This window comes from Eumetopias jubatus, unplaced genomic scaffold, assembly GCF_037043125.1.
Source record: "Eumetopias jubatus isolate StellerSeaLion01/CBP00866 unplaced genomic scaffold, mEumJub1_p1.0 scaffold_1, whole genome shotgun sequence".
Taxonomy (NCBI): Eukaryota; Metazoa; Chordata; class Mammalia; order Carnivora; family Otariidae; genus Eumetopias; species Eumetopias jubatus.
In genome coordinates, this window is record NW_028274807.1 from 148,600,166 (window position 1) to 148,627,841 (window position 27,676).

Sequence of the window (27,676 nt, forward strand, 5' to 3'; positions counted from 1 at the left end):
CTGGGTCACAAATCAGGCCTCAGCAAATACAAAAAGACTGAGATTATAAATGCATATTTTCTGACCACAACACTATGAAACTTGAAGTCAACCACAAGAAAAAGTCTGGAAAGACCACAAATACATGAAGATTAAACAATACGCTACTAAACAATGAATGGGTCAACCAGGATCAAAGAAGAAATTTAAAAAAGAATACATGGAAACAAATGAAAATGAAAACACAACAGTCCAAAACCTTTGGGAATGCAGCAAAAGCATTCCTAAGAGGCTGGTATATAATAATACAAACCTACCTCAAGTAGCAAGAAAAATCTCAAACAACCTAGTCTTATACCTAAACGAGTTAGAAAAAGAACAAACGAAGCCGAAAGCCAGCAGAAGGATGGAAATAATAAAGATTAGAGCAGAAATAAATGATACAGAAACTAAAAAATAGAACAGATCAATGAAACCAGGAGCTGGTTCTCTGAAAAAATTAATAAAATTGATAAGCCCTTAGTCAGACGTATCAAAACGAAAAGAGAAAGGACCTAAATAAATAAAATCATGAATGAGAAAGAAGAACAAACAACCAGCACAATGGTGATTAATTCAGACAAGAATCATCAATGGATACAAAGTCAAATGAATGGAGGTTTAGTGGGATGAGGATATTGCCATAGTTTGAGAGTATCTTTTCACAACATACTTACCAATTACAGAGTGCCGGAGTCCAGCTCCAGCAGGAAAGGGTTTCTTGAAGGAAAGGATGGCGTCGGCGAGTGAGGAGACAGGACACAGGATCAGGTTGTAAGCATCTCCTCCGATAGCCTGGGAGCGACTTTATTTATAGCTTACAATGTGTACACCCTATCTTATCAAAGTACTTATTCCATTTCTATATGTTTTCATCTCTTGTCCTTGCTCCATAGACACCAGGGAGGATCACTCCTCTTAATCCTTTCCCAGAGGCTGTCAAATGATGCCCGCACCCTTTTTCCCTTAATCTTATGCCATTTGTTCATGTCCTCATTATCAACTCCAGTATAAGGAATGGGAGGAGTAAGGGTAAGGAAGTTAATCTTATTCCAGGCTTGCCTCCAGGGGCATACCAGAGGTGGCCTCCTATTTGTATGCAACATAGGGAGGTCCCTGTACTGTGGGAAGGACAATGAGATTTTCCTTTCCTAGAATCCTGATGTTTCAGAGGTGCCTAAGGAATCTCATCAATAGGAATTTTTACTGGGCCTGGATCCAACAGCTCCCTTACAGATTGGAGGGCATTGGGTATTTGTACTTCTTGGCCCATCGTCGGCCTTTTTGGAATCAGTTTCATTATGATTGCTTGCATAGGCATAACTAAATTTATAAATCATTTTATCATGAAATCCCAGAAAAAAAATCCCATGATTATAAAGATTGCCGCAAATAAAATGAGAGGAAGTAGCAGGAGCCAGCTGTGGAGTCTCCTGATATTCAGGATCGTCCTTCATACTTGGACTTTGTCAAACAGCATGAGTAGCTTGGCTCGCGCCAAAAGAGAAAGGTGATAATGTAAAGTGGAGAAACCTAGCAGACATCAAGTATACCTAGCAATCAAGATTAACGTCATCAGCGGTCAAACAAGTCAACATCAGGAGTTTCCTGATGTCATGAACTGGGAAGAGGACAGCATCACTTCTGCATATTCCTCCCAAGAATGCATGTCTGAGTCCTGTCCTGAGGAAACCACACCAAGCAACATCCTGCAGAATGAAAGGTCTGTGCTCTTTAAAACTTTTAAGGTTGTAAGGACAGGGAGAGGCTAAAGAACTGTTCTAGATTGAAGGAGACAAGAGACATATGATTATTAAGTGGAAATGCATGAACCAAACAGGAGAGAGACGTTGTTGAATAGTTGGGGAAATTTGAATGGTCCTTGGATAGGATGTCAGTGTTACACCAATGCTGACATCTGATGTCCTGATTTGGGGGGTCATATGTCCTTGGTTTGGGAAGAGGCTCACTGAAGATTCTGGGAGTTTAGGGCATCGTGCTACAAAGATATATATTTATACAACTTTTATATTTTGGATTTGAAATACTATATAAGCAAACTACATGTATATGACATTTATTTATCATTAGTATCCCCAAAGATAATGTAATTTTGTCTCTCAATCCTACTATTATATTTTTTTCAATTTAACAAATATTTCTAATTTTCTAGAATGCTTACTTACAACTTTTTCCATACCATCTGTTCTTGTTTTACAAACAGAATATGTTCTCAATTTTCCCTTGATTTCTGGATGCTGCCAATTGCATATGCCGCAAGTACCTCCATACCAACCTGATCAAAATGGAACTCTCCATCTTTGCTTTCAAGCCTGTGGATCCTGACGTCTTGGAGGTCACTGAAAGCAACAGCTTTCTCTCTGTGTGGCATGGGGAGCCACTGAAGGGTTTTGAGCAGAGAAGTGACATGATAAAATTTGCTTTTCAAAAGAATCCGCTTATCCCCACTGAGAATAGACTGTAGGGAGGCCATGGAAGCAGCAGAACCCAGGTAGAAGTAGGGTGAAAAATTATCCTGGTTTGCCCTGGGGCTGAGGGGGTTTCCTGAGACTGAACCTGCAGTGAGAAAATCAAGAAAGTACCATGCAAACTGGAAAGAAGTGGTTATTTTAGTTAGGATATTATTCCAGAAGGTCCAGGTGAGAAATGATTATAGATAGTATGGCCCAGGTGGAGGTGATTATTAGATGTCATATTCTGGATATAAAATGGCTATATTACATGACACGTAATGTATGCGATGTGTCATGTGAGGAAAAGAGAGGATTCTCACGTCCTTAGGTAGAGTACTAGGAAAGCTAATTACTGTTTTTTGTGACAGGAAGGAGGAATTTGGGAGGAACCATTTGGGAAGAGGGATGTTGAGATGAGGAGCTCAATGTTGGACTTGCTGAGCATGAGGTATCTATTTGACAACCAAAAAGAGATATTAAATAGGCAGTTAAATGCCTGAGTCGAGATCAGAGGAGAGAAGTTAGGGCTGTAGATACTGGATATAGATGGTCTTCAAAAAGAAGTTCATGAAGAGTGCAAGTAAGAGTTCGAGAACTTATCTGGAGACTCCGGGATTGAGAGGGTAGACATTGGAGGGTGAATGAGCCATGGAGAGTGAGGAGGAACTGCCAGTGAGGTCGGAGGTCAACCAGGAGAAGGCGAGTCCTTGAAGCCAAGTGATGACAGTGTTCAAAGAAGGAGTGATTGCCTCCGTCCAAATATAAGATGGGATCTGAGAATCGAACATTAGATTTAGTTATAAGGAGATCATTGTTGAACTTGACAAGATTTATTTTGGCAGAACGGTGAGGACAAAATCTTTGATTGAGACAGAATGGAAGATGGGGGCGCCTGGGTGGCTCAGTGGTTAAGCGTCTGCCTTTGGCTCAGGTCATGATCCCAGGGTCCTGGGATCAAGCCCCTCATAGGGCTCCCTGCTCGGCAGGAAGCCTGCTTCTCCCTCCCCCACCCCCACTCCCACCCCCACCCCCGCTTGTGTTCCCTCTCTCGCTGTCTCTCTCTGTCAAATAAATAATCTTAGAAGAAAAAAAAAAGAGAATAGGAGATGAAGAATCAGAGGCAACTAGCTTAGACAAGTTTTTCAAGTTCACCTGCAAAGGGCAGAGGAGAGAAAGGCAGTACCTGGAGGGGGAAGTAGAGGATTATTTGTTGTGTTTTAAGGTGTGGAAATACCTGCCTGTTTGCATGCTGATGGGAATGATACAGTAGAGAGGGGGAAATGACGCAGGATAGAAGGGAGGCAGTGGTGAAGCTGCGTCCCTAGGATGGAGAGAAGGAATGGGATCTAGGGCATAGGGGAAGGAGCTGGGCTGCTCTAAGAGCAGGGATGATGACCTCATAGTAAGAGGAAGATAGAGGATCAGGGAGTTGGGTAGATCCAATGTTGGGAGCTCCTGGGAATTCTCTTCTGACTCTTCTAATTCTCAGGGAAATCAAGGTAGTCAGCTGCAGATGGGGATGGGGGAGGCCACACTGGAAGTCTGAAAAGAGAGATAAAGATATAAAATCATTGTCTAGGGGAGGAGGGGAGTGAGTAGAATAAGGAAAGGGACAGTTACCGAATAGCATGCTGGGCGCCTTGAGGTTTTGGTAGTCACGAACTCAGAGACCAGTCAGCACTTTAAAACTTTCAGTTCCCTGAATTGTATCTGTTTTTTTCTGTTTGTTCATCTTCGTCCTTCATCAGTTTTTGCTGTTGATTTTGCAGAGATGTCTGGTGGTTAGTCGTTGACTATTCATGGTTGATATGAAGGGCTAGGATAATTCGGGAAGGTGGCTGGAGATACAACCTTCAGTTAGAAAGACCCTCGAAGGGCTGCACAGACTAAATTAAAAAAGACCCACAATTAGACACAAATGGTCAGGTCTCAGAACTAGGCATCCAGACACAGTCTAAAAAGCCTCTAGTGTGAAACTATATGCTGTAACAGCAGTAAATGTCACCTGCAAAGAAAGGAGTATCAGACCATCATCAGCAACCCTGAGGGCTAGAAGCCAAACACCAAGCCTTCAAAATTTAGGAATTCTAGACCCAGCTCAATTACCAATACAACTTGAGGGTAGCATAAACACACATTTCATAGTAGTGGGATGTATCCCAACAAAATAAAGGCATAAACAGGAAGAAAGGGGCAAGAAATAATGAATCCATCTCAGGAGAGCAATGAAGGGAAATTCTAGGAGGGAGGTTTACTTTTAATTACTCCTGGTTGCATACCTTTCCTTAGATTTGCATGTCTACCTTGTGCATTTATCACTCTTACAACTGTTAAAAAACAAAAGCAATAATAGGCCCAAGGTGGAGTCATTTGCCCCCAGGATAGCAAACCAAGACTTAATTATGGTTTCAACCACTCCCAGGAGTGGAATTTTAAACCAATCAGTCTGGCATTTCCTGGTCAGCATTAGTAAGGTCATCTGCCTGATAAGACCTCAGCCTTCCCCCCAAGGGAAGGTAACCATGCCTGAAATAATCCTTTTTTTTTTTCCTTTTGCTAATAACCTCCTTGCTCTGCCCTCCCTCCTATAAAAGTCTTCCATTTTGTAGAGCTCCTTGGAGAGCCTGTCTATTTATTAGGAAGGATGCTGCCCTGTTCAGGGATTGTTGGGTAAGGTCAATCAGGTCTCAATGTAACTCAGTTGAATTTTTTTTTTCCAAGGGAAAAAGTGATTTAATACCCACCAATCCCCCCACTTACAAGTAATTACATTCTGGGATTTCACCTTTTCTTCCAATTCTGAATCGTTCTGTTTTTTTCCTCTTAATGGGAGAAACGTTAAAGTAGGCTTAAGGTCATCAAAATAAAAAAAAAATTGGCCAAGGGCTCATTATTCATTTGTCCTACATTTTTTACTTCCATGAAACTGTCCATATTTGTGGGTCCTCCAATCCAGACACACATTCACTCCACTTATAAAGTGAAAGATGTAAATGAGGATATATCAGCTGTTACAGTGACCAGATTTTGTGAAGTGCCTTCTGTTTTAATGCTTTAAGTTTATCACATTTTAATAACTTCTGACATTCCACTTTCCTAGATTATAAGAAAGGTCTGTGTATGTAGTTAGTTTTAAAAAATGTACCAACGCCAGGGCATCTGGGTGGCTCAGTCAGTTAAGCTTCTGACTCTTGATTTCACCTCAGGTCATGATCTCAGGGTCATGGGAATCAAGCGCCACATTGGGCTCCAAGCTCATTGGGGAGTCTGCTTGAGATTCTCTCTCTCGTTCCTTTCCCTCTCCCTCTGCCCCTCTCTCCTCTCTCTCTCTCTCTCTCTCTAAAATAAATAAATCTTTTTTAAAAATGTGCCAAAGCCTGTATATTAACAAGATTTTTTAAAAATAAAACTATATGAAACATTTAATTTATTGGTCTTTTTGAAATGTTTGATGTATCACCAGCGTATCACAACTGAGCCATTAATTGCTTCATCAACATTTTTGTGACTCTGCTGAAGAATCAGCTGTTGAGAAATGTGCAAGTTCCTTTTGTGTATCTACAAAAGCTTTATTCAGTCAACATTTCATCATTCACAATGTTTATCTTCTTAGGAGTAGTGGTAATTGGTTTTGTTTTGTCTTTAGTCTTAAAGCTTTTTTGGCAGGCTATATGCAATGCATTTCTGGATTTCTGCCCTCTCAGTTTGTGGTTGGTTATTGTCTTTGATACCCTTGTGCAGCAACTCAAACTCCAGGTGACACCGAATTTTTGTTCTTCAACAGATTTGATACAGTGACAAGATCTGAGGTGGTCTTCTGGCGGCGTTTGGGGGTCAGTGAGAAACACAGGCATGGTACCCCTCGAGGCCTTTGAGTTCCCTATCTTTCTTGCCATTTCTGAGGGTCATGGGTAAGTTCCTCTCAGTTCTGAGCTATGCCCTCTGCATCGAGCTCCCAATCCAATTGGCTTTCCTCTACAGGGCAGGTCAGATTGAGCTGGCAGAGGATTCTTCCCAGAGCCAAGTGAGCTGCCAGACAGTTCTGCCTGGAACCAAGCTCCTAGTCCTTTTGATCTCAATTTCCAGGTTTCTGAGTGGAAAATTCCAACCATTGCCATGCTAGGAATCATTTGTGGTTATGGCTGGAGTAAGTCTGCATTCAGTTTAAGAACTGGACTAGGTCCAGCAGAAGGCCTCAGGTGAATAAAATCTGCTTAAATGGGATTTTTCCTATCTGAAGAGTTGAGCGTGCCATCTTCTGGCACTTGTGCTTCTTTTATGCTTAAGAACTATAGTCCTGATAAAGAAGATGTGGTATATATACACAATGGAATATTATGCAGCCATCAAAAGGAATGAGATCTTGCCATTTGCAACGACATGGATGGAACTGGAGGGTGTTATGCTGAGTGAAATAAGTCAATCAGAGAAAGACATGTATCATATGACCTCACTGATATGAGGAATTCTTAATCTCAGGAACAAACTGAGGGTTGCTGGAGTGGTCGGGGGTGGGAGGGATGGGGTGGCTGGGTGATAGACATTGGGGAGGGTATGTGCTACAGTGAGCGCTGTGAATTGTGCAAGACTGTTGAATCACAGATCTGTACTTCTGAAACAAATAACGCAACATATTTTAAGGAAAAAGAAAAAGAAGAAGATAGCAGGAGAGGAAGAATGAAGGGGAGTAAATCAGAGGGGGAGACGAACCGGGAGAGATGATGGACTCTGAAAAACAAACTGAGGGTTCTAGAGGGGAAGAGGGTAGGGGGATGGGTTAGCCTGGTGATGGGTATTAAAGAGGGCACATTCTGCGTGGAGCACTGGGTGTTATGAACAAACAATGAATCATGGAACACTACACGAAAACAAATGATGTAATATATGGTGATTAACATAACAATAAAAAATTTAAAAAAAAAAAGAACTATAGTCCTGGCAGGGGAAGAGGCTTGCAAGGGGGCCGACATCAGAGTCTGGGATTCGATCTGCAGAGTGATTGAGTGCTGGACCCACAGCGGTCCCATGTGCACCAGCTGCTCTGGGCTCCCCAGGATGAGGAAGAGGGCCCGGCTGTGGCAGACCCGTGGGGTCAGCAGAGGGAGGCTGGGAGGGCGCAGGTGCCCTGTGAGCAGAGTAGGTATGAGGCAGCCAGGGGCTGGGAGGCCGTGTCTGTGGAGGACCCCTACTTTGTGATGAAAGGGGAGATACAGAAAGCAGTCAGCACCACCCAGGGATTATTTCAGAGATGGACAGAGCTCCTTCAGGACCCCTCCTCAGCAAAGATGGAAGAAATCGACTGGACCACCAATGAGCTGAGAAACAATCTCCGGGGTATAGAGTGGGATCTAGTGGTATATATACATACAATGGAATATTACACAGCCATCAAAAAAATGAAATCTTGCCATTTGCAACGACGTGAATGGAACTAGAGGATATTATGCTAAGTGAAATAAGTCAACCAGAGACAGACAATTATCATATGATCTCACTGATATGTGGAATTTGAGAAACAAGGCAGAGGATCATGGGGGAAGGGAGGGAAAAATGAAACAAGAAGAAACCAGAGAGGGAGACAAACCACAAGAGACTCTTAATCTCAGGAAACAAACAAACTGAGGGTTGCTGGAGTGGTGGGGGGTGGGAGGGATGGGGTGGCTGGGTGACGGACACTGGGGAGGGTATGTGCTATGGTGAGCGCTGTGATTTGTGTAAGATTGATGAATCACAGATCTGTACCTCTGAAACAAATAATACATCATATGTTAATTTAAATAAATAAATAAATAAATAAATAGAGTGGGATCTAGAGGACCTTGACGAGGTCATCAGCATAGTTGAAGCAAATGTTAGAAAATTCAACCTTGGTACGACTGAATTAAGTATAAGAAAAACCTTTGTCCCAAGTACTTGGCAAGTTGTCAGGGACATGAAGGATCAGATGTCAGCTTCATCTGTGCAGGCGTCAGCTGAGCGAAAAACTAGACAGGCACTGCTAGGGGACAGTGGCGGTCAGAGCTGGAGTGCCAGAATGACAGAGAAATAAGGACGCCTGGACCACAAGGTCCAGTTAGCTGACTCCCATTTCATCGAGGAGCATCAGGCAATCTGGAACAGAAGGATGAGCAGCTGGAGCTGGTCTCTGGGAGCATCTGGGTGCTGAAGAATGAGTCCTAGCCCATCGGAGGGGAGCTGGAGGAACTGGCAGTATACAGATTCTTCTGAGCGGATTCTTGGAGTGTTGTGAGGAATGCGAGCATGAGACAGATATGGCTCTGTAACCTCCCTGGAGATTCGGGGACCAAGGAAGATAGGACATGAACTGACTTCACTTTATCATCCCATGGCTCTCCTGCTCCATCAAACAGAACTTCTTGCTCTGCATCTCTAACTTAATGACAAAAAGTTTAAAATTTAACTTCAATTAATAAAAAAAAAATCTTCCCTCTCAAAAATAAAACAAAGCAAACAAGAAAACAACAACAACAAAAGAACTATAATCCTGGAAGCTGCAGATACCTGGCAAAATGGCAAATTTTACTAAAAGTCATGTAGTATTACAAAGGCCATTATGAGCAACATTCCAATTAAACAAGATTGCTCATTTAAGAAATGCACTTGAGAAATGCTCAAGGTATTCCAAGTTGAATAAACAAAATGGAATACCTACTTTAACTGGTACGCAGAAACTTCCAAAAGGCTTCAAGATTCCAAAATAGCTTCACTAAGAGACTCATTACAAAAGGCTAATGAAAAATTAAAGATGCAAGAGATGCCTAAAACACGAGGCGATTGGACTGACTGATACCACTTCCCTGAAGTCTCTTTTCACCTGAGTGCTCACATTTTACCAAATTCTCTGTCTGAACTGCCTTTCCCCCCCTGAAGAGACTATTAGACAGTTCTTAGATTTTAAGATTTTATTTATTTTAGAGAGAGAGTGTGTGTGTGTGAGTGAGCACAGAGAGGGAGGGATGTAGGGAGAGGGAGAGAGAAGCTCAAGCAGACTCCCCATGGAGCGAGGACACCCATGTGGGGCTGGATCTCACAACCCTGAGATCATGAACTGAGCTGAAATCAAGAGTCGGCACTTAACCAACTGAGCTACTGAGGCGCCCCAAGACAGTTACCTTTTAAAATAAAACTACCCGGGGCGCCTGGGTGGCTCAGTTGGTTAAGCAACTGCCTTCGGCTCAGGTCATGATCCTGGAGTCCAGGGATCGAGTCCCACATCAGGCTCCCTGCTCAGCAGGGAGTCTGCTTCTCCCTCTGACCCTCTTCCCTCTCGCGCTCTCTGTCTCTCATTCTCTCTCTCTCAAATAAATAAATAAAATCTTAAAAAAATAAATAAATAAATAAAATAAAATAAAATAAAACTACCCAAGGTTGCTGACAAACAACGCTGAGGTATCCTCAGTCCTTGGTCAAAGACTGAAGGATAGGACCAATGTTACAGAATTTCCCACACCTACCGGAGGAAACTCAAAAGCTTTTTAAAGAGTGTAGAGTCATTATCCGGGCCCGTGACCCTGGGCTGCCAGATCTTTATCAGCTTGCGCACTTGCTGGCAGCTCCTGGGGAAGCCCAGATGGATGCAGGAAGCAAGATGGCAAAACCCCAAGAGCAATGAATTAGAGATCCTCGACCAGAAAGTACTGGCAGAATAGCAACTGAACTTTTTATAAGCCATTCCTAGAGTCTTTTCCTGCTTGCACTGATTGGTGTATGATACAAAAACATGCAGACAAAATAAAGATAAATCTGTGGCAGCTTTTCAAGCCCATTTGGAAGGCCTTTTTCTATGGCATGTGGGGTTCCATACAATAAATAAGGTCACCGAGCCTTCTTTAGCTGCTTTTTCTAAGTGGATCATCTCCTGAGATCAGTGGTTGAAAATAAGATGGGAGGCCACTGCCTGACTGAATTCGTGACCAGAGCTGAGCATTTTGAAAGGACCCTGAGCAAGATCACAAACAAAAATCCACCAAACTAATAGCTTCGTGGCTCCAACAGCTTCAAGACCAGAAACTCAAAATAACACCTCTCCAGTGCACCCCGCTATGGGTCCATCATCAGAAAAAACGCTGGTCCAAAGAGTAATGCCTCAGGTATAAGACACTGGGACACTGGAAGAGAGCTTGTCCTCAAAGGTCCTATGTAAATTCTCAAACGTCCTTATGTCTACCTTCAAAGGAGGGACTCCATAGGGGCCTCACCCATAGCTGATGGGCTCTAAGGGGTTCTCCAGTAAACTATTACTAATAATTCTCCTAAACAGCCAAGGGGAAACTAAAATAAAAATTAATGGGATGCCTTGTCAAATTCTAGTTGAGCTATGCTTTCTACTTTAAATGCCACCCTCATAAAGCAACAAATCCCTCAGAGTAAAAAGGAAGTTTCCATGGTGGGGTTATCTAACAGAATTCAGAGAGAATTTATCACAATCAGTACAAATGGCTCTGGTACCTTCTACTGAAAAACACTCCTTACTATGTGATACAGCCCATCCCCAGGCAGAGATCTTCTGTCTAAATTAAAAGGGCACATGTTGGGGCGCCTGGGTGGCTCGGTCGGTTAAGCGTTCAACTCTTGATTTCGGCTCAGGTCATGATCGCAGGGTTATGGGATTGAGCCCTGCATTGGGCTCCTTGCTCAGCAGGGAGTCTGCTGGAGATTCTCTCTTTCCCTCTCCCTCTGCCCCTCTCTCCACCACGTGCTCACACACACTCTCTCTCTCTCAAAAAATAAATAAATCTTTAGAAAAATGAAAAATAAAAGGGCTAATAGGTTTTGCCTCCAATGGAGACCTCACCTTAGAATTCCTGACCAAGTCGAACCTGATCTTTCATATTCCTTATAGTCCATCCTTGACACAGAAGAGGAAGAATTCCCCATAAATTTCCCTAATTTAATTGAGGTGCCTGGAAATCTGTGGCCTACTTTTTTTAAAGATTTATTTATTTCAGAGAGAGAGAGAGAGAGAGACAGCACAAATGGAAGGGGCAGAGGGAGAGAGAGAATCTCAAGAAGATTCCATGCTCGGCATGGAGCCAGACACAGGGCTCGATCCCATGATCCTGAGATCACGACCTGAGCTGAAGCCAACAGTCAGACACTTGACTGACTGTGCCACCCTGACACCCCTGTGGCCTACTTCTAATACTGTCGTTGGAAGAATAAAAAGTGCAGAACCTATAAAGATTCAGATAGATATAACTAAACCTCCACCTAAATTACCTCAATGTCCCTTCAAACCTGAGGCCACACAAGGCCTCACACCCAGAGTAGAAGGCCTAATCGCCCAGGGGCTTGTCATTCCCTGTACCTGTCCCGGCAACACGCCTGATCTTGCCAGTTCAGAAATCCAATGCACGAGGATGGCCGTGGGCCCAGGACTTAAGATCAATTAACAAGACAGTTTTTCCCCATTTCCCAGTTGTTCTGCACCCAAACCTCCTTTTGTCAGAAGTCCCACTGTTACAGAATTTCTTTTCCTTTAGTACCATGGTTCTTGGTCCTACCACTTCAAAGAATGAAGAGGTAGACCAGATGAAGAGTGGTGGGCCGCAAAGCAAACTTTATTGAGCAATAGTACAAAGTTCCCAAAGAGAGAGGGGACCTGAGAGGGTTGCTAATTTGGCGTTTAGATCTAGGGGTTTTTATGGCTTTGTTGGAGAGCTGTTTTAATCTGATTAACCCTCCAATCAGGTAGTTGCCATCTACCTATCACATGGGAAAGGGTGAAGGGCTCCTTATAAAGTCCTTTATAAGGGTGGTTTCCTCTTAGGGCAGGGGGCCCCTTATCCCTGCCTGCCTTTCTTCCAACTACCTTTCATCACCACTTGCCTCAAAATGATGCACTGTTGTAAACCTCTGCTCAGCCTTCTTCAGCATCCATGAGGACTTCAACAGCCTATATCTCTTTACCTTCACTTGGAACAACCAACAATATACCTGGACAGTCATGCCTCAGGCATTCCCTGAGGCCCCTTCTTATTTCTCCCAAGTACTTTGTAGGGAAGGAAAAATTCTTCCTCTACCCTTTAAGGTCTTCCAGCTGGACTGAGACTTAAATTTCCATGAGACAAATTAACAAGAGAAAAAACACAAGGTTTTATTACATGCTCGGGGGGCCCAATAATGAAATTGAGGCCCAAAGAAATGACCAATGCAGGCAGTTTTCATACATTTTAGACAAAAGGGCAATAAATTTGTGAGGAATTGACAGGATAAAGAAAACAGGTGTTTGGCTGCTTTAATTAGCAGGGAATTCTAAGCAAAAGTTAAGTTGAGGTAATAGATTAGGAAAAAAGTAACGAGATTTGTTTCTACAGTTTTTGCAGCTTTAAAGTTCCTGTCTCTGGTGATAAGGGTGCCTTTGCACTTCTTAGTACAAGGAGGGTATTTTTTATTTGAGAAATTTGTTTCCTGCTTTTGAGGAATGGAGGAGGGCCTGAGTGTTCTTGCATTTGCTCTTTCTTAAGTAACTTTTATATAAAATAATCAATATGCCAAAGTGACACATTTTAGGGTAGCCTGCCTTTGACCCCTACAACTTCAAGATATAAGTACACCTATTCTCTGGGAAATCCACCCTTTTACAATACTTAGATACCCTCTTGCTGTGGTCAGTCACTAAAGAGGCATCCATAAAAGAATCCGTGTATTTGCTGTAACAGCTGAAAAAGGACACAAAGTCTCTAAGGAGAGATTGCAATTATTTCTAGACATTGTTCAATTACCTGTTTGTTTATTGTTTCTCTTCTCTATTATGAATGTAAGCCTCATGGAGGCAGGGAATTTTATCTGTTTTATTCACCCCTGCATCACCTGCTTCTAGAATGGCACCACCAAGCCACTTATGGCTAGTGAGCACCAGAAGAATGGCTAGCCCAAATTGAGATTTGCAATAAGGGTGAAATAGACACTGAATTTTAAAGTCTTCATATTAAAAAGAATGTAAAATATCTCATTGATAATTTATATTAGTTATATGTTGAAATGATAGTGGGACATATTGGGTTGTATAAAATACATTATTGAAATTTATTTCACCTGTTTCTTTTTTTTTTATTAGTTTCAGAGGTAGAGTTCAGTGATTCATCAGTTGTATATAACACCCAGGGCTCATTACATCAAGTGCCCTCCTTAATGCCTATCACCCAGTTACCCCATGCCCTCACCCACCTCCCCTCCAGCAACCCTCTTTGTTTCCTATAGTTAAGAGTTTCTTATGGTTTGCCTCCCTCTCTGTTTTCATCTTCTTTTATTTTTCCTTCCCTCCGTTATGTTCATCTGTTTTGTTTCTTAAGTTCCACATATGAGTGAAATCATATTCACCTGTTTCTTTTTTATAAACTTATTTAATGTGGCTACTAGAAAATTTAAAATTACATATGTGGCTCAAATTTGAGACTTGCAATATATATCAGACAGCACTGAAACTAGAAGAGATGTTAGCAAACCTTTTTTCTGTAAAGGATCAAATAGTAAATATTTTAGGCTTTGTGGGCCATATGGTCTCTGTGCAGCCTTGCTGTTATAGCATGAAAGCAGCCACAGACAATATTTACACAAATAGGTGTGGGTGGCTCTGTTCCAATAAAACTTTACTTATAAAAACAAGCAGCCTCACATTTGGCCTATGAGCAGTTTGTGATCTATGATCTAGAACATTGTGTAGTCCGTAGTAAATATTCAGCAAATGTTGAGCAAATGAACAGAAAGATGGCTAAAAAGATAGAGCCCGGTGAGCCAGAGGGAGCCCGGTTAGCTCATGTTGCAGAATGTAGGGCCTACTGCACATGACTTTTATTTTATGTCATTGGAAGGCTTTAGGCAGGATGGTGATAAAATCCCATAGCTTTTGTAAAAGGTCACTGTGATAGATAGCATCCAGCCCTGTGCCTTCACCCCTGCTGGAACTCATGCACCCAGCTGGCTGAGAAGGCTTTCAGGTGAGTCTCTCTCTAAGGATTGCCTAGGCTGGGAAAAACTCCCTTGCACACGGTCGTACCCCTGTCTGGAGGTACCCACTTGCACCAATGAAGGAACAGGAAATGCCGGCCCTCTTGCCCCATGTGCAGACAACATGGAAGTGTACCCCAGCTGCAGACCTGTTTATAGGATTGGCAGTTGTGGCCCTCGTGGTGGCTGCCTTCCAATTCAACTGTACCCCACTCCTCTCAGGAGTCCATCTCCTCCCATCCCTTGCCCACAACTCTTGGTCTTAGGAGCACTCCCGAGAAATATATGTGAATCTGCATCTCAGAGTCTGAGTCCCGGGGAACCTGACCTGCAACAGCTAATACCAGGAACACTCTAAGAAAGCTAACTTAAAATGGGACTTTGGGGCTGAGTATCTTGCTGTTCTAAGTATGCATGGCCTCTGACAAGCTGCAGCAATGCAGTTGTCTGAAAAGTCCCTGGGGCTGAATATCACTCCAGCTTCTGCTTCTGTGTTCACACCTTCTTTTTCTGACTTGTCTTCCTCCCTTCCTTGTGATTAGATTGGGTCCACCTAAATTATCCAGGATGACCTCCCTGTCTCAGAATCTTTAACTTACTCACATCTACAATGTCCCCTTTGCCATAGAAGGTAACATATTCACGGGTTCCAGAGATTAGGATGTGAACATCTTTGAGGACCATTATTCAGCCAACCACAGGATTGGATGGGGGCGTGCAAGCAAGGGAAGGGCCAATGACCTCGAGGTTTTAGGGCCTGAACAACTGGAAGGAGGGGTGGCCATGACCCAAGATGGAGAAGACATGGGGCTCAGAGATTCAGCCAGTCCCTCTTCAGAAGCTGAGTCTTGCCACTTCTCCTCCCAGAGGCTGGCCTGTGTTAAAAGATAATTTTCAGAAAAAGGTAAGATCTCATGACTTTCATACAGTTGTAAAAAATGAACCCATGTTGAAGAAGTTATCTTATTCATATGATCTGAGAAAAAAACCAAGCAGATATTATAACCGATTCAAAGGAAAACTCCAAACAGCACAAATTTATAGGGAGTAAAGGAATGTTGAAATGAATTACAAAAAGGCCAAAAGTGATTCTTCCACAGTGAGGAGGAAGTCAATTAAAATCACTACCAGACAGGACAGCATTTATATATCAGTTACTTACAAGGTAGGAAGAGTTGCAAAGTCACTCAGATTCAATGAACAGGGGGCTAGAATCTAATGAACCATAGAGGTGTGTTATAGATGGTACATAATTTTCTATTGAAACACATTTTTTTCCCCACACCTGATTTTCCTGTCAGAGGACTCCACATGTAATTCCCAGGGAGGGTCAGTTGAGTTTCTGGCAGGAGGGGAATGAGGAGGTGGGGTTGATGTCTGCTGGCAAGATCCAAGGAAGAACAGGCAGAAAGAGAAACAAAAACAACACATTGTAATACAAACATTTGTGTTTTTTTTTTTTTTTTTTTAAAGATTTTATTTGACAGAGAGAGCGTGGGCGCATATGTGCACGCACACGTTGGGGGAGGGGCAGTGGGAAGGGAACAAGCTGACTCCCTGATGAAGGCTCGATCCCAGGACCCTAAGATCATCACCTGAGCCGAAGGCAGAAACTCAACTGACTGAGCGACCCAGCTGCCCCTTTTGTGTTGTATTTATTACAGTACTTCTTAACTGGTTAGTCTTTGTTCATAGAGAAACTTATGAACTGAATATTCGTGTCCCCACCCCAAACTCATATGCAGGAGCCCCCCCCCATGTGATAGTATTTGGAGAGGGGGCTTTTGGAAGGTAATTAGGCTTTGATGAGGTCATGAGGCTGAGGCCCCTGTGACAGGGTTAGCATCCCTATAAGAAGGAGCTCTCCGTGCACCCTTCCCCTCCACTGCCACGTGAGGACACAGCAAGAACGTTGGCATCTGCAAGCTAGGAAGAGGCCCTCCCCAAAGAAAAGAATTTTCAGGTACCTTGACCTTGGATTTCCCAGACTCCAGAACTGTGAGAAATAAATTCCTATTGTTTAAGCCACCCAATCCCTGGTATTTCATTATGGCAGCCCACACTAACTAAAATACAAGCTATTGATTTTTTTTTTTTTTTTTTTGGTCCAGTCATTTGTAATCAGCCACCTGGTGACATTCTACATTCCACTCCAGAGCAATTAGACCAGACTGCAAAAACAAACATAATTCATCCACTCTCCTGGCCATGATCGCTTTGGAACTGAGAAAGCATTCCTTCCGTACAGCTGCTCCCCAGCAATACAACAGCTCTTCCTTGTTTGTGGCTAAACTGGAGGTACAATGGTTTCTACAAATGAGTAATAAATTTAGCAGTATAATCTCTCATATATTTTCTTTTCTCCCATCTCTTCTTCTAATCCAGTTAGCATGCGGGATGAGGGAGAGAACGAGTGAACTCTGCTGTGCAGTAACATTCTCAGAGCAAGAAGGTAGAATTCAGCACCAGATGGAAAATCTTAGATGGCCATCCATACGCTTGTTGTCAAGAGGAGAATGTGTTGGGATAAAAAAAAATTTTCTTCTACTGACTTAGGTTCAGTACTGGGGGCCTGTGAATTAACTAACAACAAACAGATTAAGAGGGGAGAAGACAAAGTTTCTTTATCAGGGACCCTTCAGTGTACTGGCTCCCCAGATAACCGAAGATAGGTTTATAAACCCTCTTAATAAGGAGAAAGAGCTTCTATGGAAAAATAAATGGAAGGTAGGAGAGTTTCAGATAAAGTTTATTTAAGCAATTACTCAACCCAGTTATAATGGTTAGTCTCCTTTCTGGCTGCAAGTAACAAGAACTTTTCAAAAGGCATTTCCTACCTCCGAGATTTTAGTCAAAGCTCCGTAGGTAAGAAAAATGGACCCAAGAGCCACGCTCCCCACCCCAACCTGAAATGAAGTGCAAGATTTACAGAAAGTTGACAACCAAATTGGGTCTTGACCTTTCATCCAACACGTTCCACCAGGCAGAAGTGTTCGACTAGAAGTGAAACTGGAAAGAGGGTTTCTTGAAGGAAAGTGTTGTCCTCCGCCCACTTTAGGTCTGATAGGGGCCTTCAAGAGTGCCCCCGGAGAGCCCGGCCCCCTGGACTGAGTGGAGAGCAGGAGTGAAGAGGGCTGATGGTCTCCTGTAGCGCACTCAAGAGGAGGTATGTGCAGGTGGGGAGATGGCGTCAGCACTTGCCTTAAGGTCACGTCACCCTGTTCAGGGAATGGCCTACCCATGGGTGGTGTCTCCAGTATACCCACAGGGCAGTCCACACAAGGAAGAGCCAACACCTGGCCCTCCAACCCTCCCAGAGAGTGCCACCAACACTTTTCCTGCCCTCCGTCCCTCCTCCCTCTCCTTCCTGCTCACCCTGAGTCTGGAGTGACAGCAGATGGGTAAAGGGTAAACAGAACAGAGTCTGGAGAGGAAAAAATGAGATAACACACTACACCCCCCCTTCCCCACTGAGTTTCCAAGTCAAACCCGGGCAGCCTTCTTCCATCACTCCACCTGGCTCACCTCCCCTCCAGAGTCCAAGTTCAGGTGGTGGGGCAGGGAGAGAGATCACAGGTCTGGTACTTTCCTGAAGCATTGATTCCTGAGCTTGGCAGAGGTTCAAGGCTGGCTCTTTCTAACATGGTGTGTTTTTCAACGACGTGGATGGAACTGGAGGGTGTTATGCTGAGTGAAATAAGTCAATCAGAGAAAGACATGTATCATATGACCTCACTGATATGAGGAATTCTTAATCTCAGGAACAAACTGAGGGTTGCTGGAGTGGTCGGGGGTGGGAGGGATGGGGTGGCTGGGTGATAGACATTGGGGAGGGTATGTGCTATGGTGAGCGCTGTGAATTGTGTAAGACTGTTGAATCACAGATCTGTACTTCTGAAACAAATAACGCAACATATTTTAAGAAAAAAGAAAAAGAAGAAGATAGCAGGAGAGGAAGAATGAAGGGGAGTAAGTCAGAGGGGGAGATGAACCAGGAGAGACGATGGACTCTGAAAAACAAACTGAGGGTTCTAGAGGGGAGGGGGGTGGGGGGATGGGTTAGCCTGGTGATGGGTATTCAAGAGGGCACGTTCTGCATGGAGCACTGGGTGTTATGAACAGACAATGAATCATGGAACACTACATCAAAACAAATCATGTAATATATGGTGATTAACATAACAATAAAAAAATTAAAAAAAAAATAACATGGTGTGTTTTGAAGCTTCTTTGAGGAATCCCCAAGCCCCATACTCCCTGCAGTTACTGACATGGTGGATGCATTTCCCAGCTCCCTCCTGATAATTCCCATTTAGCCACTGGACCTAGAAGTCTACCCCTACAAATATTCTTTCTTCGGGGTTCCCATTTGGCTCCAGGCAACCCCATTGGGCAAGGCCTTTGAAGAGGTCTCTCTCCATCTCAAGGTACCTGGGACTCTGGTATTTTCTAGTCAAACATTCTAGTCTCTTTTCTAGGTCCATCCACCTGACAGCAGACTGTTCTGCCAGGGCCCACATCTTGAGGCCTGGCAGTGGCCATGGAGGGGGGTGTTTATGATGCCATGTGGGCCTGCAGACTGGGTGTCCTCACACGGACATAGGCCCCTCACAGTGTAGAACAGAACAGGGACAGGAGGAGAAGAAGAGAACAGCAGGTGCTAAGATCCCGAAGTGAGAGAAAGCTTCGTGCATCCTGAGGACAGGACAGGGAAGGAAGGAGGGAGTGCTGCGAGGCGGGGTCGGAGACACAGCTGGGGCTGCTTTGCTCGGAGTCTTGGGAGCCCTGGCAGACTTTGGTCTCATGCTGGGGCAGTGGGAAGCCTTGCTGGGAACAAAAGGTGGGAAATGGCGGCCTGGGCTGCAGCAAGGGCTCTGGAGGTGGTGTGAGTGGGGAGGCTCATGGGCTGGGTCACCCCGTGGGGGGCTGCCCTGGATGTTCTCAGTAGCCACTTTCTCATGGGAGGTTCGAGTGACTCAGGAAAGGGAGGTTAACCGTTCGTGGACGATACCTGGAGATAAGGAAAGAGGTGAGGTGCCTGGAGCCAGGTAACCTTGCCACGGCTTCAAAGTTAGCCAGCAAATTATAGTGCTTTGATCACACTTTGTTTTCCCAGCTGGACAGTAAATGCCATGACAGCAGAGATTGTGCCTATCCCGTTTACCCTATATCCTCAGCCCCTAGCAAAGAGCCCAACAGAGAGTGGGCCCTCATAAGTAGTAACCTAATGACTTGTATCTATCTATTGCGGCATAACAAACTACCTCAAATTTTAAGTGGCTTAAAACAGCAGCAATCATGGGCGCCTGGGTGGCTCAGTTGGTTAAGCGACTGCCTTCAGCTCAGGTCATGATCCTGGAGTCCCAGGATCGAGTCCCACAGCAGGCTCCCTGCTCAGCAGGGAGTCTGCTTCTCCCTCTGACCCTCTTCTCTCTATCTCTCATTCTCTCTCTCTCTCTCAAATAAATAAATAAAATCTTAAAAAAAAAAAAAAAAAACAGCAGCAATCATTTTGCCCACGGTTCTGCGATCAGAGAGACAGCTCATCTCTGCTCAGTGTGGAGTCAGCTGGGACAGCCAGCCCGGAGACTGGAATACCCACTTCTAAGCTGGCTTCCTCTCGTGGCTAGCACTTGATGCTGACTGTTGGCTGGAAACTTAGCCAGGGCCCTGGGCTGCTGGCCTCAGTTCATCTCTGTGGAATCTCTCCACGGGCTGCTTGGGCTTCCTCACAACTTAGTGACCGGGTTCCAATGTCCCCAGAGAAGCAGGTGGAAGCTGTGCTGCTTTTTATGGCCCAACCTCAGAAGTCATGAAGTGCCCTTCCACCAGTCACAGCCCTGCCTGGATGCAAGAGGGTGGCATATAGACTCCTTTCTGTCAATTGGAGAAAGTCTGTCAAAGTCACATTATAAGGGAGATGGGATGGGATGGGACATATCGGAGTGGCCATCTTTGGAAAAATGCGTTCAATCTGTCCCACAAACAAGCATGGTACTGTTCGGTTCAAGGAGGAAGGGATATATGTCACATTCTAGAAAAGTTCCCCTGGAACCTGGAGAAGATAAAGCATTGAAGTTAAGAGAGTTACTTGACAGTTATGATTATTCACTTGCTTGTTTTATCTGCCTCTAACCAAAATGTAGGCTCCCTGAGGATATATATAGATAGAAAGAGAGAGATCTATATATAAAATCTCCAGTGCTTAGCCCAGAGCTCAGCACATAGTAGCCGTGTATTCTTTTTTTTTTAATTTAAATTCAGTTAAGGGGGATGGGGGAACAGGGTGATGGGTACTAAGGAGGGCACGTGTTGTGATGAGCACTGGGTGTTATATGCAACGAATGAATCATTGAACACTACATCAAAAACTAATGATGTACTATATGTTGGCTAACTGAATTTACTTTTTTCATTTTTTTTTTTTTTTTTACTGTGTTCAGTTAGCCACTCTATGTATAACACCCCGTGCTCATCGGGTGCCGATAAATAGATGAGATGGTAAAATGCAGTCCTGGTCCGGAGAGGTGAAGTGTCACTTGATGACGTGCTGCCACCTGCTGGGCACTGGGGGCCTTGCCAGCCATTTCCAACACTCCGCTTGCCCACCTGCGTTTGGAACTAGGCATCTCTCTTACCAGCGGGGCTTTCCTGACCCTGATTTAGTTTTTCACCACAAACCTGACTCCTATATTGGTTCCCACTTGACCGGTGAGAATTGTGAGGGGCATGTCTCCTGGGTGCCTCCACAAGCTCACCCCAAGCCCTCCGCAGCCCTCGGCAGCCTGGAGGTGGTTCTGGGGCAAAGTCCTCAAGGGCGTCCTTGGTGAACCTGGCATCCCCTTCCCAGTCCTTCTCTTTACTCTGTGGAGCACTGAACACTGTCATTCTTTTCCCTTCTCGAAATGCATTCCTCCCTCAGCAGCTTCCAAGATCAACTCCCCTCGTGGTTTTTCCCCTGCCTCCCTGGCTGCCACTTCCTTCTGCGGCTTCGCTACAGTCCACCTTCTCTACGTCTGTCCCTGTGCCCACCCCTCCCCGCAGACCCCTGGCGGCCTGCATCCTCCCTGCACACGAATGGCTGCTGGGGCTCTGTCTCAGGTCCAGAGGTCCAAATCCCATTATCTGGCCCCTGAAGACAGGCTCTGCCTACCTCACCCTCATCTGGTTCAAAGTCAGCCTGTCACCCCCTCCCCGCCAGCCACCCTGCCCTCCGCCTCACTCCCAGTGCCCACCCAGAGCCCCAGGCCGGACAGCAGGGGGCCTCCTCTGAGGGCCTGTCTCCTCATGGCCGAGGACACTGAACAGTTTTCTGCTGTACAGACAGGGAAACTGAGGCTTGGAGAGCTGATATGGCCTGTCCAAGGTTGGAGAGCTGGTAAGTGTGGAGCTGGGGTTCCAGAGGAGGGTTTCTTCTTTTTTTTTTTTTTTTAAGATTTCATTTATTTATTTGACAAAGAGAGTAACACAGCGAGAGAGGGAACACAAGCAGGGGCAGAGGGAGAGGGAGAAGCAGGCTTCCCGCGGAGCAGGGAGCCCGATGCGGGGCTCGATCCCAGGACCCCGTGATCATGACCTGAGCCGAAGGCAGAGGCTTAACGACTGAGCCACCCAGGCGCCCCTGGAGGAGGGCTTCCTGAACCAACTCCTTCACTACTCCGCGGGGTTCTGGCTCCGCTACAAACCTCCAGGCCCCAGGTGTGAAATGGGGGGGATGAAAGACTGGGCTCTTCCTGCTCTGACTTCCCCTGACCAGGATGATCTGAGGCTCTCTGGTGACCTCGGGGTGCTGAGCACAGCTGCCTAGGACCCCCTAGCCAGCCGCACGGTGGGGAATGCTGAGGCCGAGCTCCGGGGTGCCTGGGCGCCTGTTACAGGTGGGCAGCCGTGGCCTCCTGCCTGCCCTCCACTGCTCCGGTTTCCTCTATTCCTTTTCTATTCCTGGGAGGCAGAATACCACAAACTTAGCAGCTTAAACGACCCCCTTTATTAGCTCACAGTTCTGTAGCTAATACAGAAGTCTGGCATGGCAGGGCCATGCTCTCTGCTCAGGGAATCATAAGGCTGGAACAAGGCTGAGCCTCAGCTGGAAACGGAAGAAAACTCCTCTTCCAAGCTCATGCCAGATGGTGACAGAATTCAGTTCCTGCCATTGTTAAGATGGAGGTCCCCATTTCCTTGCTCTCAGCCAGGAGCCTCTCTCAGTTCCTGAAGGCACCACATTGCTGCTCACACAATCCGCCCATCTTCAAGTCAGGGAAGGTGTGTCAAATCCCCCCATGCCTGCAGTCTCAGTGACTTCTTCTGCCACCAGCAGAAAGCCTTCCTCTTCTAAGAGCCTTCCCTGATCAGGTCAGGCCCACCCAGATAATCTCTTCATCTTAAAATCGGTTGACTTGGGACTTGAACCACACACGCAAAATCCCTTCACAGCAGTGCCTAGAGTAGTGTTTGATGAATCACCAGGGGACAGGCATCTTGGAGAACCATCTTTAGAATTACACCAACTATATCCTGTGAAGACCTGCTCAAATGAATCTGTACTCAGCAGGGCGGGGGGAGCAGAAATGGATAAAACTTGACTCCATGACCTCCAGGACTCCTGTATCAACCCATCTCCCTCCACCCTGGGCTCAGTCAGATTTTCCCACTCCCCTGCCTATACTTAGGCCATATCTTCCACCTAAATGTTGTTCCCTACTAACTTCATCAGCTCAGACCGCCAGAACAAAATACCACAGACAGAGTGGCTGAAACAACAGAAATTAATTTTCTCACAGTTCTGGAGGCTGGAAGTCCAAGATCAAGGTGCTGGCCGGTTTGGTTTCTCCTGAAGCCTCTCTCCCTGGGTCCTCACATGGCCTTTCGTCCTTGCACACACATCCCTGGTGTCTCTTTCTCTTCTTCTAAAAGACATCAGTCCTATTCAGTTAGGACCCTACCCTCTTGGTCTCATTTTGCCTTAATTACTTCTTTAAAGGCCCTCTCTCCAAATACAGTTACATTCTGAGGTCTGGGAGTTAAGGCTTCAACATATGAATTTGAGAGGGATAAAATTCAGCCCCTAATACCCACCATCTCTTCTCATCAAGTGCCTCCTCATTTGGGGGCCTCAGCTCACAGGCTACCTCTCCATGAAACCACACTGGGGGCCCACACTTGGAGTTTGCTTCTCCCTCCCTGGGCCCCTCAGTGCCAAACTGGTACCTCTGTCCTCACCAGGTCCATTTCCCACTGAACTGTGGGCTCCCAGGACAGGTTCTGCAGCTGGGACCTGGGTCCCAGCAGGGCATCGTGTGTACTGGGGAAGGAAGGGAGGAGGGGAAATTGGCCAGCAGGATGCTAACAGGGTCAAAAGGCAGGGCCCCTGTCCCAGGAAGCTGCCAACTGCAGCCCTCCCCGGCCACAAGTGCTCTGGGGTCCCCGGAATGTGTGCAGGACTGACAACAATTCTCCAAGCCCAAGGATTAAGGGGCAGCCACCTCCAGGCTTCCTGCTGTTCTATCAGGCAGGGCCGGGCATCTTGGCGGTGGCCATGTCCTTAGTGGGACCCAGGTATGTCTCGTCCCCATCACATCCCTCCTCACAAAGCATCCCCGGGGGCTGGACCTCCCTGACCTCAGGGGCAGGAAACCTGAGTTCTAGTCCTTGCTGAGCCTGTCACTCATACGTCGACCTAACTTCTCCAAGCCTTCATTTCCTCACCTGTAAAATGGGCACAAACATACTGGTCCCCGCCCCCCTCCCCGTACCACCCTCACTCCACTTCAAGGGACAGTCCCTGTATAGACACAGATTCCCGCCTCAAACCCTGTTATCTTTCTGTCTGAGGGGCAGGCCGGAAGGATAGGAGAGCTGGTGCTTCTGTCCAGGTGGGGCTGAGGAGGGGTGGGTGAACACCCCAGCTTCCTTGCCCTGGTGACACACGTTCTGCACCAGCTCTCCAGAGGCTCTCCAGTGGGATCAAGCCTCAGCTGTCCACAGTAGTAACCTGCTCTCCTCCGCCCCCAACTCACTTTACTCCTTCACCACATTCCTCCCCTCCCAATGAAGTCACGTGCTCCCAAATGCTCCTCTCCAGGGTTTGGGGGGCAGGGGCCACTCTTGGGAGATCCCGAGCTAGGGAGCTAGGACGCTAGGGTGCAGAGAACTGAAAGACATTCAGAGGTCATCTAAATAGGAAGAGCCAGGCTGGCGATTTGATCCCAGCAGTCTGACGCCAGATCCCATGCTCTACCGCCTCTCACGTGGTAGCCACGTTCCCCTGGCAGGAGGGCGGAGACTTTCCCCGCTAGTGTACCCACCCTCAGAGCTGCCCCCAGAGCAGAAAATCCCTATTCCGAGTTCAGATGGTTTTATCAAGAGGCTGAGCAGACCTGTGTCTCCCGCGGGCCTGGAACAGACCCATCCTGACCTGCTCAGAGCGGTCCCTTGGCACCAGTGTCTGCTTCCCAGTCAGAGGGAAGCCAGGACTGCCAGCCAGTGCCTTGAAGGGCACTTGTCTTCAGACCGAGAGGACACACTGAGATCTGGGACCTGGAGAAGCTGGGGGTGGCAGGGATCCAGGAAAAACTTAATGAGCTTTCTCATTTATTGAGCTTGTAGTATGCCAGGCCCTGCTCTAGATGCACCATGTGTGTGTGTGTGTGTGTGTGTGTGTGTGTGTGTGTGTGTGTGTGTGAGAGAGAGAGAGAGAGAGAGAGAGAGAGAGAGATGTATATTCACAGCAACCCTTTAAGGTCTACACAATTATTATCCCCATCTTATAGATGAGGAAACTGAGGAACAGAAGGGGTCAGGAAGTTGCCAAAGTCAGACAGCTAGTGAGTGTCACAGGTAGGATTCACACTCAGGCAGTCTGGCCCCTAATCATCCCTGGACCCTGTCTCTCCTGAAGCTTCCGGTGAGTCTGCCACCAGCTACTAACTCTGAGCTCTGCCATCATGTGCCGGCTCTGCAGGGAGACTATGAATTTCTGACCAACGCCCAACTTTGGCGGAACCCCACGTGGAGGGAGGGGCTGACCGGGGAAGGCGCCCTCAAGACTGAGGAGCAGTGGGGCTCCAGAAGGAGGGACTGGCGTCCCTGGAAACCACCACCCCTCCCCCAAGGCCCCTCTGCCTTTTGACAAAGGTCGATTAATCAGCACAGCCATTCAACCTCAGTGTATTTGTTTATTCCCAGCCTCATTCCCAAGATGATTTGAGGGAGCTGAAAAAGAGAGATGTGCAATGTCTCCACCAAAGATACTCTGATAGGGGCGCCTGGGTGGCTCAGTCCGTTAAGTGTCTGTCTTCGGCTCAGGTCATGATCTCGGGGTCCTGGGGTTGAGCGCTGAGCAGGGAGTCTGCTTGTCCCTCTCCCTCTCCCGCTGCCCCTCACCCCGCTCGTGCTTTCTCTCTCTGTCAAATAAATAAAGTCTTTTTTTTTAAAAAAGATACTCTGATAAATCATGCCTCAATGGCCCTGTAATTGACACTTTCATGATGTGGCACTGTTGGATCATTACACATAGGATGCCTAACTCATTCTGGTTTTCTTCGAGTTTTCCAGCTTTGAAACTGAAAGTGCTTTATTCTGGGACCCCCTCGGAGACAGGCAGCAGTTGGTCACCCTCATTACACAGGAAGCAGCCCGCAAAGCCTACTTGCTAGACTAAGGATGTAGCTCTGAGCTTCCTGACAGCCAAGGCAGAGAGGGAAACACCCTCTGTTATGAGATTTTCAGCGTTGATACCCGTAGCGGGGCAACAGAACTTTCCACAGGGATGTGTCGGGCATGATAGTTACTACGCACACATCTCTATGGAGCACTCAAGATGTGGCTAGTGTGATGGAGGAACTGAATTTTTAATTTTAATTCATTTCACTCAATTTAAATGTAAATAAGCACCTGTGGTTAGTGGTGACTATATTGAAAAGGAGAGTTGTATTAGATAAGAACAAAGCAGATGATCAGGAAAAGCCTGGGGAGCAGGCAGGGGGTTGGATAAGCACAGGGGAAGCCAAAAGCGGGAGTGGATGCAGGAGAAGGGGTCCCCAGATGCCCCTCTCTCTGGCCCCATGTTAGTGCAGCATGACTCACGCTGACTCAGTGGGAAAAGCGAGCAGTGCCTGGTATCCCTACCTGGCAGCAGAGGGCATCTCGGATGTCAGAAGGAGACCCTGTGCTGCCAGGTAACAGAAGGCACCTGCATGGCCTTAGACCCAGCACCTGGGCAAAACGCCTCCTTCATGAGCGCTCTGGGTGGCCCCCTGCTGCCCCTCACCCTTCCTGGTCAGAATGCCAGGATCTCTGGACCCTGCTAAGTACCTTGAGTTCTGGGAAGCAAAGAAGGGGGAGGCATGACCCCCCGCCACGGCAGTCGTCTGTGACTGGGAAGCTGATGACTCCAGGGTCAGAAATAACCCCACAGTCAGCTTGCCACGTGCCACCCCTCCCTCCCTCCCCCCCCCATTCCCAGAAAGTCTGGGCCCTGAGTCAGAGGGAAGAGTCCCAAAGTAAACAAGGACCCAGATCATCTGCTATGAAAACCACAGAACCATTCTGTGCAATTCTTTGATAAGTCAGGGACCTAGTGAAGAGTTGAGGCCTGGAAATTCAGATGTCTTTCCCCCAGTGCAGTTGCACTCCAGACTGTGTAGCCCAGTGTCACGGGACATGAAGAAGGACAAGGGAGGGAAAATCCTCAGCGCAGAGGGGATGGGGGAGAAGGAGAGCCGGGCTTACCCTCAGAAGTGTCCAGGCCAGGAGCAGAGGAGAGGGCCCGGGCCTGCCCTGGGGGGGCGGGGGGGGGGCCTCCAATCCCCTGGCACAGTGAACACACACATCAGGAATAGTCAGAGACCAGTCCAGAGCAGAGAGGGGAGCCACGTGGAATAAGGGGCAGGGCCGTCCAGGTGTCAGATGCCCCTCTTGATTCATTCCCTCAAAATAGGTCTAGGACACCCGTACCCCACACCATGGCTGAGTCACTGACCCCAAACCTCAGATGAGACTTGAATGAATGAAGTGGTCCCTATTCCTCTTCCCTCACAGCAGCAAGGACATGTAACTGATTCCCCGGGATGGAAGGGGGACTTCCACAAGCCCTATAAATAACTGAGCCACTTCATACTCTGAACTTAGCCTCTCCCACCCGCCCCCACCTGGCCCACCCCTAGCCAGAAAGATAAAGGCAGCTGCTAGGCTGGCGGAGGACAGAGACCCGAGCC

The 27,676-nt window shown here is 46.5% G+C and overlaps 1 pseudogene; it reads left to right on the forward strand.

Annotated features, from left to right (window-relative positions):
* Positions 1-3,140: 3,140 nt before the first annotated feature.
* Positions 3,141-10,125, forward strand: LOC114212242 (syntaxin-6-like; annotated as a pseudogene).
* Positions 10,126-27,676: the final 17,551 nt, after the last annotated feature.